This window comes from Carettochelys insculpta, chromosome 11 (assembly GCF_033958435.1).
Source record: "Carettochelys insculpta isolate YL-2023 chromosome 11, ASM3395843v1, whole genome shotgun sequence".
Taxonomy (NCBI): Eukaryota; Metazoa; Chordata; order Testudines; family Carettochelyidae; genus Carettochelys; species Carettochelys insculpta.
In genome coordinates, this window is record NC_134147.1 from 10269266 (window position 1) to 10287598 (window position 18333).

The window sequence follows — 18333 nt, forward strand, 5'->3', positions numbered from 1 at the left end:
GACAGCTATACCATATCCTGCCATCCTTACTTCTACACTGCAGCTGATGGCTCTCCTGCCTCCTGCATCTTAGCCAGCAGCCACTGCTCTCCCACTGCCCAGCTCTGAAGGCTCTGACACCACCACCAGCAGCACAGAAGGACAGTAAAACTGCCACCCTCTCTACAATCACCTTGTGACCTCTTTTGGACCCCTAGAATGATACTGAAATTTCAGATTGAAATAGCTAACCTCCTGAAACCTATGATTTTTTCTAATCCTATCACCATTGAATTGACCAAAATGATTGGCTTTGGTAGGGCCCTATCTATAATACACATATTTTTTAAACAATAAATGGTAGGTCCACATAGAGAAAGGGATGGGGAACCAATATGAAAACAAGAAGCTCTCAAGCTAGCAATTATAATAAAAAAACACTGCAATACTTGCCTGATATGTTTTTCCTCCACCAGCTTAAGAATTAAGGGAAATTCCTGTAAAATTGAAAAATGCACAAGATACTTTCTCAAGTTATTGCTATCAGTGATGGTAAGTACGAAAGATATTTTCCTCATAGCTGCTGCTAAAGCTTTTACAAGAAAAACGAATATTTCCAGACAATTGGTCAGATCCCAGAAGTTAGAGAGTTTGAAGACACATAATTTTTAGCAGGAAATGAAAGGATTCAGAGAATTTTTTTAGCCTCTACCCTGCAATTAAATTTTGTATGTGCCTAGGCTGCAGTTTACAGGGACTGACCAGTGTAAAGAACTTTACTGTAGCAGGTGTATCCAGGGCTGCACTTTACAGGAATATTTTTTCAGACACACTTGTTTTGTTTTATATTATATTTTATATTATAAAAGGGCAAAACACTTTTGCACTCAGTCCAGAATGGGTTCTCCCTTAACCAGACTGGCACTATCACAGTTCTCTCTCTTCCAACAACAGGGGTGTAATCAAGCAGGGTTTCCCCCCCCCCACCCACCCCTGTTGTTCTACTGCTTTTTCCCTCTCCATTCCTTACCCCACCCCCTCCAGTCTCTCACATGGAGTTTGGCTCTGGAAATAAACCCACTGCTCAAAATGGCACCATCCAGGACAAAATGGCAGGTAGAACACACACATTACATCCATTGTGCTATTCGATACTACACATCTGGACGAGTCCTTGACGGATGTGAGCCCAGACTGCACTGCACTAGGGCAAGAAAGCCCAGACTTCTGCGTGGGAACACAAGCAGTGGAGCACTGCAGGGAGCCCCTTGGAATCCTGAACCCATGCTGACTCCTCTGCTTCTCCTCCCTTGTGGCCCATGGATGGGGGAGCAGTTAAGAGAAAGGAAATGGGTGGAATATCCCGGTAACCTTTGCTGCACAGAGCCAAAGGCTGAGAGTCGTGTGCAGTCAGCTGACTCTCATCTTGCCTCGTGCTTTAGTTGTTCCCAACACTTCTCAGCTGGAGCTGAGCATTAGGGCCATTACTGACCAATTAGTTCCAGAAAGCTTTACCACTATGAGTTCCTCGCTGCCCAGTAACGCTGCTATTGCACTGAGTGCACCAGCTAATAGAAGTATCGCCCACCGGGAAGACTTCGCAGTGGATATAGAGAGAGTACATTTGATAGTGGGACAATAATTGAAATATTAGAGACATAAAGCTAATGTTCCTGTAGTGCATTAAAGCCAAGCTCACAACACTGACTTGCTTTCCTAATGCCAGCGTACCTGAAATTGGACCAATCCCACTCAGGTGGATTAAAAATTGACCAACTGCTCTGTATTTTAGGCTCCTTCCCGTCCGTACCGGTGGGTCCTGCTGCTGGTTGGATCCCTGCTTGCCAGCCGTTCTCCCAGCAGCAGTGGGGGGCAGTGACTGCCAATGGGGGTTGGCGTGCAAGGGTGGTGATGGGACAAAGCTGCGGCACACAGAACCTGCTACGCCCCTGCTGGTCCATCAGGGTAGTCCCTGCTGCATGCTGACTCTCAGCCCGCAGGGCCCAGCCCCCCTCCATTTCTGGCCAGCACTCACCGCGGTGGCTGGTGAGTGAGTGTGGGGGAGCCACTAGGCAATGGCTGGTTATGTGTCACCTCTGCTGCCCACCCGTTGGCCCTTCACATGCCCTCTGCCTGCTGTGCCCCTTCAGCCCTCCCAGCCCAGCTGCACCTCCACGTCACCCCAGGGGGCACATCCTACTCCCAGCACTCTATGGAGAACCAGCCCGTAGTTGGAGTGCTCAGGTCACCGCCAGCCTGGTCAGCAGGCAACTTCCTTCCCCCACTGCCTCCAGCTTGGGGCACTGCTAGGAGCTGCGGCCTGCATTTGCCAGCCCTGCACAGCGCTGGCCTGGGAAAGAGCAATCTCCTGGCTGCTCCTGCCCCAAGCCTGCAGGTGGCAGGAGCTTAGCACTCTCTTCACACATACCTCCTCAGGGAGTCTGGGGCTGCTCCATCCCCTAGGCATCCACCCCTGCTGAGCCATCCTCCGGCTGCGGTGACAGAAGCCTCTGCAGTCAGGTTCCCTGAGCCGTGGTGCACAAAACATCCCTAAGGCTTATCCCCTTCTTACCCCGGGCTGTAGCTCAGGGACAGGAGGTGGCTGGATTATGTCAATGGCCATCAGCAGCCTGGAGGTGTTAGTTGCCTTTTGACACTATGCAGGCAGGAAGGGAGAAGCCGCAGAGACATGAACCAGGTCAACCTTTCACCTCCGCTCTTCATGGCTGGAAGCAGCTCCTGTCCCTTCCCTCCTACGCAGTTCTGGGAAGCTGCTGCTGGCATGAACCCTGGTGGAAATCTGAGGAGAGAGACATGTAAGTTGTGTGCCCTCCCACAGGCTGTGTCTGGAAGATGCAGCACCAGGAAAGGTGTGTCTATCCTGGGGACCCAGCCAGACATGGAGGGTGGAGAGCACTGGGCAAGGAGGGTTAGATTGGCTGGTCACACTCCCCTCCACCCTGCCTGCCCCAGGTGAAAGAGGTATATGAGAATGTGTGTGTGGGTGTGAGAGAGAGAGAGATTCTTTCCCCACGTCAACACTAAAGCCTTAAAGACAAGGAGGTAAATATAAAAATATCCAACTACACAATATGGCTACGTCTACACGTGAAGCCTACATCGAAGTAGCCTATTTCGATGTGGCGACATTGAAATAGGCTATTTCGATGAATAGCGTCTACACGTCCTCCAGGGCCGGCAACGTCGATGTTCAACATCGACGTTGCGCAGCACCACATCGAAATAGGCGCTGCAAGGGAACGTCTACACGCCACAGTAGCACACATCGAAATAAGGGTGCCAGGCACAGCTGCAGACAGGGTCACAGGGCGGACTCAACAGCCAGCCGCTCCCTTAAAGGGCCCCTCCCAGACACACTTGCACTAAACAGCACAAGATACACAGAGCCGACAACGAGTTGCAGACCCTGTGCATGCAGCATGAATCCCCCGCTGCAGCAGCAGCAGCCAGAAGCCCTGGGCTAAGGGCTGCTGCACACGGTGACCATAGAGCCCCGCACGGGCTGGAGAGACAGCGTCTCTCAACCCCGCAGCTGATGGCTGCCATGGAGGACCCCACAATTTCGACGTTGCGGGACGCGGATCGTCTACACGGTCCCTACTTCGACGTTGAACGTCGAAGTAGGGCGCTATTCTGATCCCCTCATGAGGTTAGCGACTTCGACGTCTCGCCGCCTAACCTCAAAGTTAACTTCGAAATAGCGCCCGACGCATGTAGCCGCAACGGGCGCTATTTCGAAGTTCGTGCCGCTACTTCGAAGTAGCGTGCACGTGTAGACACAGCTTGTATCTTTTTATCAGGGACTCGGTCAATTTGATGTTATTTTTTTTTTTACTTCATAGTTCCGATTGATTGCCACTGAGCTCACTTGAATAGGAGTAATTTTACCAGGTGGCACACACTCAGCACAGAAATATATGGTCCCTGTAAAAACAGCAGATGTGTGGAAATATGCAAATTCTTTAGAAATAGTTTGTCTCCTGGAAGGTGGCTGAATAGTTTAAGACCTTCAACACCAGATTGATAGGTTCTCACCCTTAACCTCAAAATTGTTGCCCCTACAGATCATCATCAATAGAAAACCTATGCAAAGAAGCCTTGAAAGAGCTGCATGAGCAGCTGATGAGACAGTGGCCAAGCATTGAACGCCACCTGGTTGAAGACATAAACTGACTACACAAGGTGTTTGGTGCTAAGTATGGCCAAAGCTTGAAGTTCTTTTTATAGGCTGTGATCCTCTCTTCTGCCTTTTCCCTGTGAGAAATACTTGCTGTATTATCCATTTCATGATACAGAAGAATTTGAGGGTCCCATTAATTCTTATCCTTCATTTCTCATGTAGTTCAATTCTTTTCTTTGAACAGAGTTATTTAAAAGCTCTGAGAACTTATTCTACACACCTGATAATCATTCTCTCTCAGGATTTTCTCCCTTGACCTCCATCTTCTTATAAAAGATCTGCAGACGGCTCCAGACAGCTCTTCTCATTTAGTCTGTTGTCTGTGTTATTTCCCGCCTGCTCTTTGTACAGTTGGCTGGCTTTGGAACCAGAATAAAGGCTGCCAATTGTGTGGTGGTTGGTTATTGCAACAGTGAGTTCAGGGTGGAAGAGAACAGTGCTCCGTTCAGCCAAATCCCTTGAGACAGTTCTGTGCATACTAGATTGATTGCATTTAAAATCCTTTCAAAGCCAGGAGATTAAGGCTTTTTATTCTCTTGACACGGCAGTATTTTAGTTCTGCTTTTATTATGACAGTAAGCTTTGGAGGTGAGTTTGAGGCCTCGTCGCTCTTTAGAATGCTTTTATTTTTCTTCCTCCATGCCATACGAAAGTATGGGAGAGTTTACATGTGGCTACCAAAGGGATCTTTTATTCTGCTCTTCCCTGTTTTCTATATAGTGACAGCCAAATCCTGGAACACCTTACCCAGACATGATTCTCCTTGAAATGGGAGTTTTGCTTAAGCTAGTGGTTCCAACCTAGACTCCATAGGGGTATTGCAGAGGGTCCGTGGAAAAAAATGAAAGATAAATAAAAAAGATCAAAGAAAATAAGTGTTAAATAAGTTGCACCATTGCAATCAATTACTATTTTTAAATTACATAACTTCCAATAATGTTATTAATTGCTGTTTGAAAATCTATGTTGTGGTACCTTTGTGTGACAAAAGAATCACAATGGTTAGAAGCATACAAACATTAGTCATACATTCAACTTTGATGGGGGTCTGCAAACAGTTTGGGGGTGATTGGAAGTCCCCACGAGTGGAAAGGTTGGGAACCACTGACTTAAGCTATAGTCTGCATAGTAACTTGGCTCTCACACACAAGTAGGACCACATTACTCACTAAACATGAAATAGCAGGGGTCCCTTTTGGGACACATGACCTGAGTTTGAAATCCACGTATATGTCTCCTTTGCAGGCCACTGTAGCCGCTATCTCTCCTAAATCAAATTGTTGTGCCACAGTGACATGCAAATCAAACTAGACAGGAACTTTTAAGATAGAATCCACACACTAAATTAGGCTACCCTGAGTAAAGCATGTAAACCAGGGTGGGATGCTCAGGCTTAGTCCATCACCAGTCTTTTATCAATGGAGATCAGACTTCAATACAGCTGTGCACAGCCAAGCCAGGTTCTCCTAATCAGGGAAGAAATGGCAGAGGAAGTAGAACTAGGTGGTAACCCAGGAAGCAGTGACCATGTGGTGGTTGAGTTAAGGATCCTCACAAAAGGAAGAAAGGAGAGCAGCAGAATATGGACCCTGTGCCTCAGAAAAGCTGACTTTGACTCCCTCAGGGAAGTGGTGCAGGATCCCCTGGAAAGCTAATATGAGAGAGAAAGGAGTCCAGGAGAGAGCTGGCTGTATTTTAAAGAAGCTGTATTGAAGGCACAGAATCAAACCATCCTGATGCACAGTACAAAAAGCAAATATGGCAGGAGATCAACTTGGCTTACCAGAGGAATTTTCAATAAACTAACACAAAAAGGAAGTTTATAAGAAGTGGGACCTTGGACAAATGATGAGGGAGGAATACAAAAAACTTTCTTCGAACATCCAGGGGCGTAATGAGAAAGGTCAAAGCGCAACTGAAATTGTGGCTAGCAAGGGATGTGAAAGATAACAAGAAAGGTTTCCACAGGCATGGCAGCAATAAGAAGGTGGACAGGGAAGGTGTGGGACCCTGACTGAATGGGAAAGTCACAGATGACGCAGAAAAAGCTGAAGTACTCGGTGTTTTTTGTGCCTCTGTCTTCAGACAAAGTCAGCTCTCTGAGTGCTGCACTGGGCACCGCAGTACAGGGAGGAGGTGGATCCAAAGCCCAGTGGTTATTAGTGTATATTCAGCTAGGTCCTCTGCAACACAGCTCAAAACACAGCCACAACTACATAGCAAGGAAACACTGGCCAAGGGCAGAACAACGCATTGGCCGCCTCTAGATGGCCGTTTAGCACAGCACTTCTGCTGGCAGCGCTATGCTAATGACAGGTCATGAAATTGCAAATGGAGGACTATTTGCAAACTTGCCCAGCTAATTAGCATAGCTGCGCAAGATTTTACTTTCGGCAGGGGGCGTGTTGGCAGCGCAGAGGCCATGTGGACAGGCCTCTGCCTAAGCCCCCGTCTGGTGCCAGTCCCTTTTTCCTGAAAATCTCTTTGAAAATATCGGCTCTGAACTTGTGAATTCCGCCTGGGACTTGCCTAGAGCTAGTAAAATCAGAGAAGGCCTGAAGGATCATCACAATTCAACAGCTTGCTTAATGGCTCTATCACACCTGTGAAATGCTATGTGCAAAGAGGCTCTTCTTTTCCACTTGGAATCAATGAAGGAAACAAAAAAAAGCCACAGGAAAATTTTCCACATGAAGGGCCAGAGGCTAAGCTGCAGCCAGAGATCCCCAGGGGCTGCCTGCTGGAGATGCCTCAAGGACACTTTAAATTGGTGCTACAACCCTGTCATTGGTAACTCATTTGTTTTTTATTTTGTGACTCTTTCCCATTTCCTAGTTAATAAAACTTTATACAGTTTATTACAGGATTGGCTACAGGCATTGTCTTTGGTGTACAGTCCAGGGTACCAACCTGCAACAGCAAGAAACCAGAATATGATGTGATCTTTGGTAGAAGTCCAGGGAGTGTGGCATCCTGTCCCTATCTGAGGCATGAGGTTTAGGGCGAAAACTGGTAGGAAATAAAGGCAGGATGTGGGCACAAATGCACCTTGTCCCTGTATAAGGGGATTCAGATGTCAGGGATCACAATTCTGACACCCTCCTGGACAGTGTAATGGCCTCCAAGAATGCTGGCTTATAGGTCAGGTATGCCAATGAGCACACGGCCAGAGGTTCAAAGGGAGGCCCCATCAACTGGGACAATAACAGACTAAGATCCTATGGAAGCATCAGATCTCTAATCGGGGGGTACAATCCATCCAGACCCTCAGGGAACCATGCCACCAGTCCATCCCCAAACCAGGATGGCCTCCCAACCCTGGATGGAAGGCTGACCTGCCAGGTGAACTGTAAGGGACAATACTGAGAGACCCTCATGCTTAAAGTAGAGCAGGCAACCCAGAACAAGAGGGACAGAATGCCCCCAGTGAGGAAAGCCTTTTAGTGACACCACAAGGAAAACTCTTTCCGTTTGGTCACATAAGTCACCCTGGTGGATGGCTTACTACCGCCCAATAACACTTCCTGCACTGCTGCCAAGCACAGGAGCATCACACGATTCAGCCACGGGCCCTCCACACCATGAGGTTCAGGTGCTTCAGGAGATCATGCAGCAGGGGAAGAGTCAAGGCCCTGGCTGTCGACGGGTCCAGGACAGTAGTACACCAAACCTGCCTGGGCCCAGCTGGGGCTATGAGGGTTACCTTTGCCCTGTCTCAGCAGATCTTGGATAGGACCCTGGATGGAAGGGAGAATGGGGGGAAATGCACACAGGAGCTGCCCAACCATGATATGTGGGAGGGGTCCCCTGGCATGGCCCTGAAATGACAAACCTGAGGACACTTCCTGTTGCAGTGGGTGGCAAAGAGATGCAGCCTGGGTACCCCCATTCCCAAAACATGGACAGGCTGCATCCCCCTCAGGGATCACTTGTGAGACCCAAAGGACAGGCTGAGGCTGTCCACCAAACTGTTCTGTAACCCCCTACAGGTGCATTGCCTGAATGAGTACGTTCTGCTCTTTGCAGAAGTCCCACAGACATATGGGCTCCTGGCCCCTCCTGGCTGGTTGATGTAGAACACAGTTGTCATGTTGTCTGTAAAAGTCTGGAGCTGATTGTCCCTGGAGATGTAATGTGAATGCCTCGCACACCTGGTGCACAGCCAGTGGCTCCCTGACACTGATGTGGAGGGACAGATCACATTCTGTACACAGTCCCTGCTTGGAAACTTCCCCGAGTTTGTGCCCTACCCCATGTCCAAGGCGTGCGTTACCAGCATAAACTGAGGCTGAGTGAGGGCGAAGGGATAGTACCCCTTGCATGCGGAGTTGCTCATGAGAGGGGTCCCCGAAGAGGGACTGGGAAGAGGGGAAAGGAGAAAATGGAATTGGATAGGGTATCCCACCCTTACTGTGCTGAGAACCCAGAGGTCTGAGGTGATCTGAACCCAAGTCTGGTACAAGCAGGATAAGCAGCTGCTAAGTGGCAGGGAAGGACCCAGAAAGTCCACTGGTGCCCTGCTCCTGGGCACACCATCAAAAGCGAGGCTTGGGCTCCTACTGCTGCTTAGGCGCAGGCTGACCCTGAGGAGAGGAGGAAGGCCTTTGTCCACCCCCTTGACCTAAGGCCTACCCCTGTGCCTGCCCAGTCTCACCTGAAATAGCTCTACTGGAGTGCTGCTAAGGCCATGCATGCCTGTCTTGTGGTGCTAGGGTTTGGATACCCAGTAACTTAAGGAAGGGTCCTGTGGCACCTTATAGACTAACAGAAAAGTTTTGAGCATGAGCTTTCGTGAGCACAGACTCACTTCATCAGATGCTGGTCTTGGAAATCTGCAGGGCCAGGTATAAATAAGCCAGAGCAAGGGTGGGGATAAGAAGGTTAGCTCAGTCAGCAAGGGTGAGGCTTACTACCAGCAGTTGATCTGGAGGTGTCACCTACCCCCTGCCCCCAGGCTGAACCCCTCTGAGCCCCAACCTACCCCCTGCCCCCAGGCTGAACCCCTCTGAGCCCCAACCTACCCCCTGCTCCCTGGGCTGAACCCCTCTGAGTGTCACCTCCAGATCTACTGGTGGTAGTAAACCTCACCCTTGCTGACTGAGCTAACCTTGTTATCCCCACCCTTGCTCTGGCTTATTTATACCTGGCCCTGCAGATTTCCAAGACCAGCATCTGATGAAGTGAGTCTGTGCTCATGAAAACTCATGCTCAAAACTTTTCTGTTGGTCTATGAAGTGCCACAGGACCCTTCGTTGCTGTGACGGATCCAGACTAACACGGCTACCCCTCTGATACTAGTAACTTAAGGGTGGCCCTAGAGTCCTTGAGGCTCTGCAGATGGGAGTCTCTTGTCTGCATACAGCCCCTTCCCATTGAAGGGTAGGTCCAGGAGACTGCACTGGGCCCCTGCTGGTATCCCTGACACCTGTAACCAGACACCTCCCCTTCCCATCACATGGCGATGCCCGTGGCCATGGTGCAGGCCCCTGGGTCTGCCAAATCCAGCACAGCTTCCCACATCACTCTCCTTGTTTGAAGCCCTGGGTCCAGCGCATGCCCTGGAGCATAGCAAAGTGTAGGGCAGGGGTCAGCAACCTGCGGCTCTGGAGCCACATGCAGCTCCTTAAGAAGCCACTTGTAGTTCCGAGCACTGCTGCCACTGACTCCTCTTGCAACTCCATAGCTGCGGCTGTTTCAACAAAACTCAGTTCAGTTGCCTGCCGTTGAGCCAACTGAATGGAGTTTTGTTTGTCTAAGCAGCGGCAGCAGGGCAGGGAGCCCCAGAAGTGAGAGCTGCGCAAGGCAGGGAGCCACCCCATGGGGGGGAAGGCTAAACCTGCAGGAAAGCTGGGGGGAGGGGCAGCCAAGCCTACCACTGCTGGAGCCGTGCAGCTGCCCTGATAAGGTGAAATGGAGCAGTGGAGGAGCTGCATGCACTGAGGCAAGTTAATCCTAGGGGGTGGGGGGAGGTTGGGGCTCAGAAGGGTTCAGCCTGGGGGCAGGGGGTAGGTTGAGGCTCAGAGGGATTAAGCCCAGGGGGCAAGACATAGGTTGGAGCTCAGAGGGGTTCAGCCCAGGGGGCAGGGGGTAGGTTGGGGCTCAGAGGGGTTAAGCCCAGGGGGCAGGCTGGGGCTCAGAGGGGTTCAGCCTGGGGGCAGGGAGTAGGTTGAGGCTCAGAGGGCTTCAGCCTGGGGGCAGGGGGTAGGTTGAGGCTCAGAGGGGTTCAGCCTGGGGGCAGGGGGTAGGTTGAGGCTCAGAGGGCTTCAGCCCAGGGGGAAAGCAGTAGGTTGCAGCTCAGAGAGGTTCAGTTTGGGGACAGGGGGTAGGTTCAGGCTCAGAGGAGTTCACCCAGGGGCAGGGGGTAGGTTCAGGCTCAGAGGGGTTCAGCCTGGGCATGGGAGTAACTTAACTAACTAGTACAAATCATTGTGTGTTCAACGTTCTTAAAAGAGGCTGACACAATGTAAGGTCTGACGTTATTTATTAAGGACTGTCTCATATTCACGTGCATTGTAGCTGCTGAAGGATTGATTTTGTAACTGAATTTGAAACGATGGCTCTTCTCACTATTTCGGTTGCTGACCTCTGGTGTAGGGAAACCCCCTCAGAAACCAACACCAACTATTAACAGTCTATCAACAGCTAACTAACCACAAAGAACTCTCAAGCTAGGGAATGCTACCAACTGGGAAGCACTGATAGAAGCTCCAACAACCATCAGGAGGCAGAAAGGAGGGACTGAGCGGGGCTCAGGTCCACAGGGGTTTTTATAGGCAACATTGACAGCCTCCAGCTGAGCCAACAGGTGCCACGAGGGAAAAATCTTCAACAGCTGTGCATGCAGCACACGCAGGTACACATATCAGAATGCCCAGGAGCGATCACTTGAAAAAGAAGGGAAATGCCCAGGCAGATAGGCAGAGTGTAGTAGGACGTTTTACCCCAGTAAGTTTTACAAACTCAAGTGAACGTTGCAGGATGGGACTCTCCTTTGGTCATATTTCAGATGACTCTGCCAAGATTGATAGTACTAATAACTTGTCCTTAAAATGAGATTGAAAAAAAAAATCCTGTCCTGATATGGGGCAAGGAGATATGATCAGCCACACAAACCATGTCCAGGGTAGATTAAAGCCATAGTTCCCGAGCTAGTTAGTGATCCCACAACAGCTCACCCAGTTCAACGTGCCATTGCCCAACTCCAAAGCTATGCCAGCTGGTCTCCCCACCCTGCCATCCTTCCTGCTGGTGTTGCCCCTGAGAACTGCCAGGGAGTAACGTGAACAAGAATTTTGCACTGTAAAGAACTTGGAGGATAGGATTCCTAAGAATTGTGACACCCCATTGTCTGACATGAAAGGAGCAGTAAGGAGGAGTCTAGAGGCAGTATGACCTGCGTGATCACGGCACCAAACTTAGGGTAAGTCTTCACTATGTGGAAGATCGACCCCATCAGGATCAATCTTCTGGGGGCTGATTTCATGCGCCTAGTATGGACTTTCAAAATCGAACTATCTGGGCTCTGCAGTCAAGCCCTGCACTCCTCAATACCACGAGGAAGTAAGGGAGGTCAATGGGATCATTTGTCCCATGAACCTCCTTCTGTGAAGACAGCCAGGTAAGTCCATTATAGATACGTTGATTCTAGCTGCGCGACTGGTGTACATAGAACTGCACATCTACAATTGACTTTAATGTCTAGTGTAGACCTGGCCTCAGAGCTGTTGTAAGCTACCTTACAGAAGAGCCAGGGGGATAATCAATCAGTTTCAGCGCTATTTCTTACTCAGATAATATTTTATTGCTACCAGAGGGGCATTTAAGAACCATTGCATGTTTCAGAAAAGGAAAGGGGGGTAAATATATTTCAGAGTAACCATTCTTGACAGACCCTTAATGAGCCAGGGAATTAGGCATCTTTTGTTTGCTTATCATATTGTTTTCAGATACACAAATGCTAATCTGTTACCATAACAACATCAAACATCTGTTCTCCAATATCACATTTTAGAACTGTAATTACTATGGTCATAGAGTGCGATATTTTAATTGAATCACATCTGTGCTTTTGCTTTTTGGGAAAGACAGCTGTTTCTGAACCCTGAGAATGATTAAAATTGTGCAATGCAAGGTGTCAAAAACATCTTATTAGCGATGGGCAAAGCACCATCCTACTAGAAGTCACCAGCCTACAAGTGACAGGAAAAATATTAAGAATTTGGAGTTCAGATTTGTTTTGGATACACATCAAGACTTCTGGCTTTATTCAAACTACCTGAACCTTTTGCGTCTGTAAAAACTAAGCCAAAAATTTTGGTGAATCATGCTTCTCTTTAGAAATTCTGGCCCATCTCCTTCTACAAAGAACTAACAGCAGCTCTGGTTTACTTAAGGCCTATTTCTAAATCCATTGAAGAAATGGAACAATTACTACTGACTTCCGTGAGCGTCCCTTGCAGTGAGGTTCTCAGAACTCTCTGCAAAGATAGATGTTATCTCAGTATTAACAGTGGGGAAAGGGAGGCAGCAAACTGTTAAGTGAGTCTTCCATGCACAGCTATTGGGTCGTAAAGCAGCCAAAATGAAAATGTAAGTCTCCTGTCTCCTACCCAACATTCTGACCACTAGGCATAGAATCTTGCCCAGCCTTTTACTCATGATTTCATTCCTCTCTTTTCTGTGTATAAAGAAGGTGCGGGCTTGTGTGCTTTGTTCAATAATAAAACAATTGAAATCAGAACCACTACTGGACAAAGTAGGAGCCCAGCTTTTGGATCCCCAATCCATACTTGGGCAGCTGAAAAAATGAGCTGTTTTTCAAAAAAAAAATGTTTAGTGCCTAAGAGTTATCCAGGCATTAGTGCAATAGTTATCCAGTCAACAGTATCTGAGCTGAAGGGTACCGAGGGCTTAGCCCTTTTGAAAAGCATATCATTACCTTCCAGAGAAGATGCTTCTTGCGAAGAAATTAAAATCTGATGACAGATCATGTTAATTTGATGCACCAAAGAGCAAGAAGTATCCTTGGTTAAAGTAGCAAGAAATTACTTACCAGCCTTACAGATGAGTTTTTTTCCTTAACATGGAAATATTTCTCATTCCATTATGCAATTCACATGCAGTTTGCACCTTTAAAGAGAGCATCTCAGGTAGCAATGCAATTTGAAAGTTCTATTCTATTACCAATTGTTTCCCCAGATCAGATCATTGTTTTTCCTAACATAGTTTGAAAGACAAGACACCAATAGGAAAAGACTTCTTTATCGTAATGAGATGATTAGAATGCACATTCGTTTTCACTAATGTAAACCAACATAAGAATATAAATTGTAGCAGTATTATGCAAAGGGTAGAATTTAACTATGCAAATCTGGAGAATATTTCTGGATTCTGCAGAGAAGAGCGATACTGTAGTTTCTGCAACATAATCTATGGTTAACCTCATTTACATTTTGACTTCAGAGCAGATACACCAAAGTCATTGCTCAGAAATAACATGACTTCGGGTCACTGAGAAAGTGGATGACTATTATCAAGAAAACTTCACCCTCAATATCCCTTTTAAAACTGTGTCTTTTTACATTGCATTACTGTTAACCAACATGATGTTATCGTGTACTGTGAAAAATCACCCAGCATGCTGTTATCCAGTAGATCACTGAAATCCAAAAGCAGACATGGAAAATGGAAAAAACAAAAAAACAACCTTCTTTGTGACAAGATGTCTCATGGCCGAATTGTGTCCTGGTGATTCAATGTGGCCTCTCTGTTTTTAGCTGCCTTCAATTAGTATCCCATTTTTAATTAGATTCTAGGATCGCATGGGTCTCATTATCACACATGAAAACAGTGGCAATTATGGGGATGCTCTTGAATAGTACTGTAGCTTGGCCTGTCACTGGTATGGTTTGCTGCACAAATATATCTGATTAAATTCATCCCACAGGCAGAGAGAGTTCACAATGGTTGCCTAGCAGCTGACACTTAAGGGTTGCTAAGATATGACAGAACAATTCCCTCCGATTACTCTTTTTCCTAGGCACAGGCTATATAATTGGTTTGACCAGGGTGGACAAAGCACATTACTATTTGAAACCTTTAGGCCTTGTATTCTCTATGGAAAATTAGGTGTGTTCTTAATTCAGTTCAACTAACTTGAGGTAAAACTCTAGTGAAGACAAGGTTGTTGTAGTTTTCACGTATTCGCAGGTTGAAGTGACGGTGAAGGGGGAATCTATGTCTTACATTCACCCACTAGGTCCCGTCAAAACTACAAACTGTTTTGTCTTCCCTAGGATTTTACCTTTTGTTAGTAGAAACCTAGCAGGATTTTAACAGACAGTGTCGGGGTACAGAGTGGTGACTCAGGGCTTGTCCACACTGGGACACTCAGGGACGTAGCAGCATAACATGTTTTAACTTGGGCACATTAACATCACACCTTTTGTTACTTAGTCTTCCTTTCCCTGTGTAGACATGGCCTCAGACTCAGGTAATCATGTAGGCAGCTGGAAAGCTAATCCCACCAAGGTCGCTGGTATGGAACAGTGATACTCCAGAGAAGACTGACATACACACAGGCTGTTTGAAAATGCTCAATTCAAGAGCTGCATAAAATAAGAATTTGTTGCAAGTCCACAAGTTCCCCAAGAGAACAAACACAGGCATGGTTAGTAAACATGGGGGTAGTTTGATCCAGGTACCCCCTAAAGCGTGAGAGAATTGTGAAGCTCTAGGCTGAAGCAAATAAGAGGGTACATAAATGTCTATCTACAAAGGGATAAAAGTCCTGTGGCACAGCCAGGACTGGCCCAGGTCAGTCACTCGGGCTTGCAGGGTTCAAGCTGCACAACTCATTGTTACCAGGTAGATGCTGAGCTTCAGGCTGCAGCCTGAACTCTGAGACCCTCCACCCTTGCAGGGTTCCTGAGCGCAAACTTCTACACAGCAAGTTTTCAGCCGTGGAGCCCAAGCCCCGTGTGCTCAAGTCATGCGGCCTGGGGTATTTATGGGGCTTTTCAGCCCTGTGCTGGCACACCCCAAAAGACCTAAAAAGTGAGAGAATCAGAATTAGCCCCATGACCATGGCAAAAGGTTATTGTTTTAATGTGTGGAATAATATTTTATGTCATTATCAAACCGCTTATAGAACCTACAGTCTAAGTTTTAGCTGATTTTCGTGTCTAGACTTTTTCCCCCTCTGAATGCTCCTCTCAGATATGCTGTAGTTGCCATGCCAACACTACTGTCATCCCTGGCCATTCCCTGGGGAAACCAGGCTCATCACAAACTGTGAAGACTGAAGTCAAGCGCATGCATGCTTACACACTTTTCATTCGAGATGATGCACACCTCCCGCGGAACAAGGGAGGCCAGTCGGAGCTTGCAGCCTGCTCATGCTTTCCCGAATGCAACACGTTAACCCACCCTGGGAAGCTGTGAGGTGCAAGTTTCAGAAATCCTGGGTCATTCTGAAATGTGGCTCTGTCCGCAGCTCTCTTCAGAAGCCTGCTATAGAGCTCTTTGAAATGGCCTTTAAAGAGCTTCTCTGATTTGAACAGTGGAAGAGGTTCCCACAGCCTCACAAGGTGTATCTGTATAAGTATGACTGGCTGGGGGTGGCACACCCAGCTCTCCTCTTTTTATGTCCCTTGCTGATAGCCACATTGGCATATTATTGCAATTTGGCCCTCTGGGTGGTTGACATATAGTTCCAGCCCTTTCTGGGGCACATCAATCCAAAACCAGTGGCCCATCAACCTCATGTTTGGCCTTCAGTCTGCCTCCAGGCTCACTAGATCTTACCCCTGGCACCAGTGGGGTCAATAGCTTGTCGGCGGTTCCATCACTGTCTGCTTCAGTGGGCTGGGAACCAAGCCTTCCCTTTTCTCTGTGTTCTGGTCCAGGGACCTTGAGTAAGCACTCAAGGCCTGACTGCACTGATCCCTTGCTGCCTCCCTGGACCACTTCCTACACTGCCCTGCCTTGGGTTTTCTGTCACAGCCTTTTTCAAGGCTGGCTGTGTATCAGTGCCTGCCTCTGTAAGCATATTCCACAGGCTCACTTTTTAGCACTTTCTGCACCCAGCTGGTTCTGCGGCAGGACCATTATCTCTACTTGCCTCACAGGGTTGCCTCAGCTGAGCCAGACTCTTTCTGCTCTTTGGACACCTCTCTACCACCTCAGAGAATTCCTTGCAGACTCACTCCATCCCACTTACCTCCCCAACTGCTTTGATCTCCCTGTTGCAGATGGGTCTTTCTTCGGAGGCTCTAACTGCCAGCTGTCCAAGCCAGCTCCACTATTCTTGTCCCGCTGCTGTCTCTGAAAGAGGGTCAGATATCTGCTCCCCTGCCCAGCCAGCCCCCAGTCGGAGCTGGGTTCAAAGCTTTACACTCCTTTCCCCAGTCTAAACATCAAGGCCAAGTATGGTCACCAATCTCTAGAGTCCTTGGAGGGGCTGAACAAGCGTGTAGACAAGGTGGATCCTGTGTATGTAGTGTACGTAGACTTCCAGAAAGCCTTTGACAAAGTCCCTCATCAAAGACTTGTAAGCTGTCATGGGATAAGAGGGAAGGTCTTCTCATGCATTGATAAATGGCTAAAAGATGGGAAACAAAGGCTTTATCTAAACTGCAGGCTTCAGTTGGGAGACGGGAGGTCTCTCGGTAGAAGTCTGCCAAGTTGGGAGCATTTTGCTGACATCCTTCCTGTCTTTCTAGTTCCACAAGGAAGAAGGGACATCTTGGCAGTGGGGCTTTCCCAACATTTGGCCCCTTGTGGACTGGCCAAATGTCGGGAATGCCTCTCCTGACACAGCTGCCGGCTAGAGATACACAAATGTGGTGAACAATTTGTGTATATTTTGCAGACAGTTCTCCACAATCTAGACACAGCCAAAGGGTAGGACTAAATGGCCAGTTATCCATACTGGGACCAGTTCTACTCAACATGTTCATAAATGATCTAGAAAAGGGGGTAATCAGGGAGGTGGCAAAATTTGCGGAAGATAAGAAATTGATCAAAGTAGTAAAGTTCGAAGCAGACTGTGAAGAGATTCAAAAGGATCTCACAAAACTAGGTGTCTGGGCAACAAACTGGCAGATGAATTTTAATACAGCATGGATAATTGCAAAGTAACGCATATTTGAAAACATCATCCCAACTATACGTATAAAATGATGGAGACTGAATTAGCTGTGTCCGCTCAAGAGAGAGATATTGGAGTCATTGTGCATAGTTCTCTGAAAACACCCACTCAATGTGCAGTGGCCGTCAAAAGAGCAAACAGAATGTTAGAAATCATTAAGGTAGGGATAGAGAATAAGACAGAAAATACCTTACTGCCCCTGTATATATCCATGGTATGCCCACACCATGAATACTGCATGAAAATGTGGTCATGTTATCTCAAACAATGTTCAGAAAAGGATAACAAAAATGATCAGGAGTATGGAACAGTTACCATATTAGGATATATTAATAAGACTGGGTTTTTTCAACTTGGAAAAGAGACGACTAAAGAGGGTTATGATAAAGATCTATAAAACCATGACAGGTGTGGAAAAAGTGAATAAAGAAGAGTTACATACTCCTTCCCATAACACAAGAACTAGGGATCATCAAATGAAATTAATACATAGCAGGTTTAAAATAAACAAATGAAGTGTTTCTTCAGACAATGCACAGTCAACTTGTGGAACTCCTTGCCAGAGGATGCTGTGATGTCTGGGACCATAACAGAGTTCAAAAAAGAGCTCAATAAATTCATGGAGGATAGGTACATCAAAGGCTATTAGCCATTCCCTCTGGGGCACCTGGCATTGGCCACTGTCAAAGGACAGAATACTGGAGTAGATGAACTTCACCCAGTATGGCCATTCTTGTGTTCTTATGAGCTGTGCTAGCACAGACTGAGACCACTGCATCCCATTAACCTCTTCTGGTCCAGCACGGGGTTGGTGTGGACCCTGTGGTAAATAGATCTAAGCTACATCAATTTGAGTTACACTACTAGTGTAACTCAAACGGCATAGCCTAGACCAACTTCCCCCCCTCCCATTGTGTAGACCTGCCCTAAATCCAATGAAACTGCAGAAAACATTTAACTCAGTTACTTAAAGGAACCTATTCAAGGAATAGTCTTGAGACAG

The 18333-nt window shown here is 47.5% G+C and overlaps 1 protein-coding gene and 1 long non-coding RNA gene across 2 annotated transcripts in view; both read right to left on the reverse strand.

The window, feature by feature from the left end:
* LOC142019263 (uncharacterized) overlaps nt 1-18333 on the reverse strand; it is a 198363-nt gene that overhangs the window by 37938 nt on the left and 142092 nt on the right. The gene's annotated exons all lie outside the window — the stretch shown is intronic.
* LOC142019382 (uncharacterized) overlaps nt 1-18333 on the reverse strand; it is a 35615-nt gene that overhangs the window by 5434 nt on the left and 11848 nt on the right. Inside the window, exon 3 of the long non-coding RNA XR_012647046.1 lies at nt 2552-2779. This is a non-coding gene — a long non-coding RNA (uncharacterized LOC142019382). The remainder of the gene's footprint in view (nt 1-2551; nt 2780-18333) is intronic.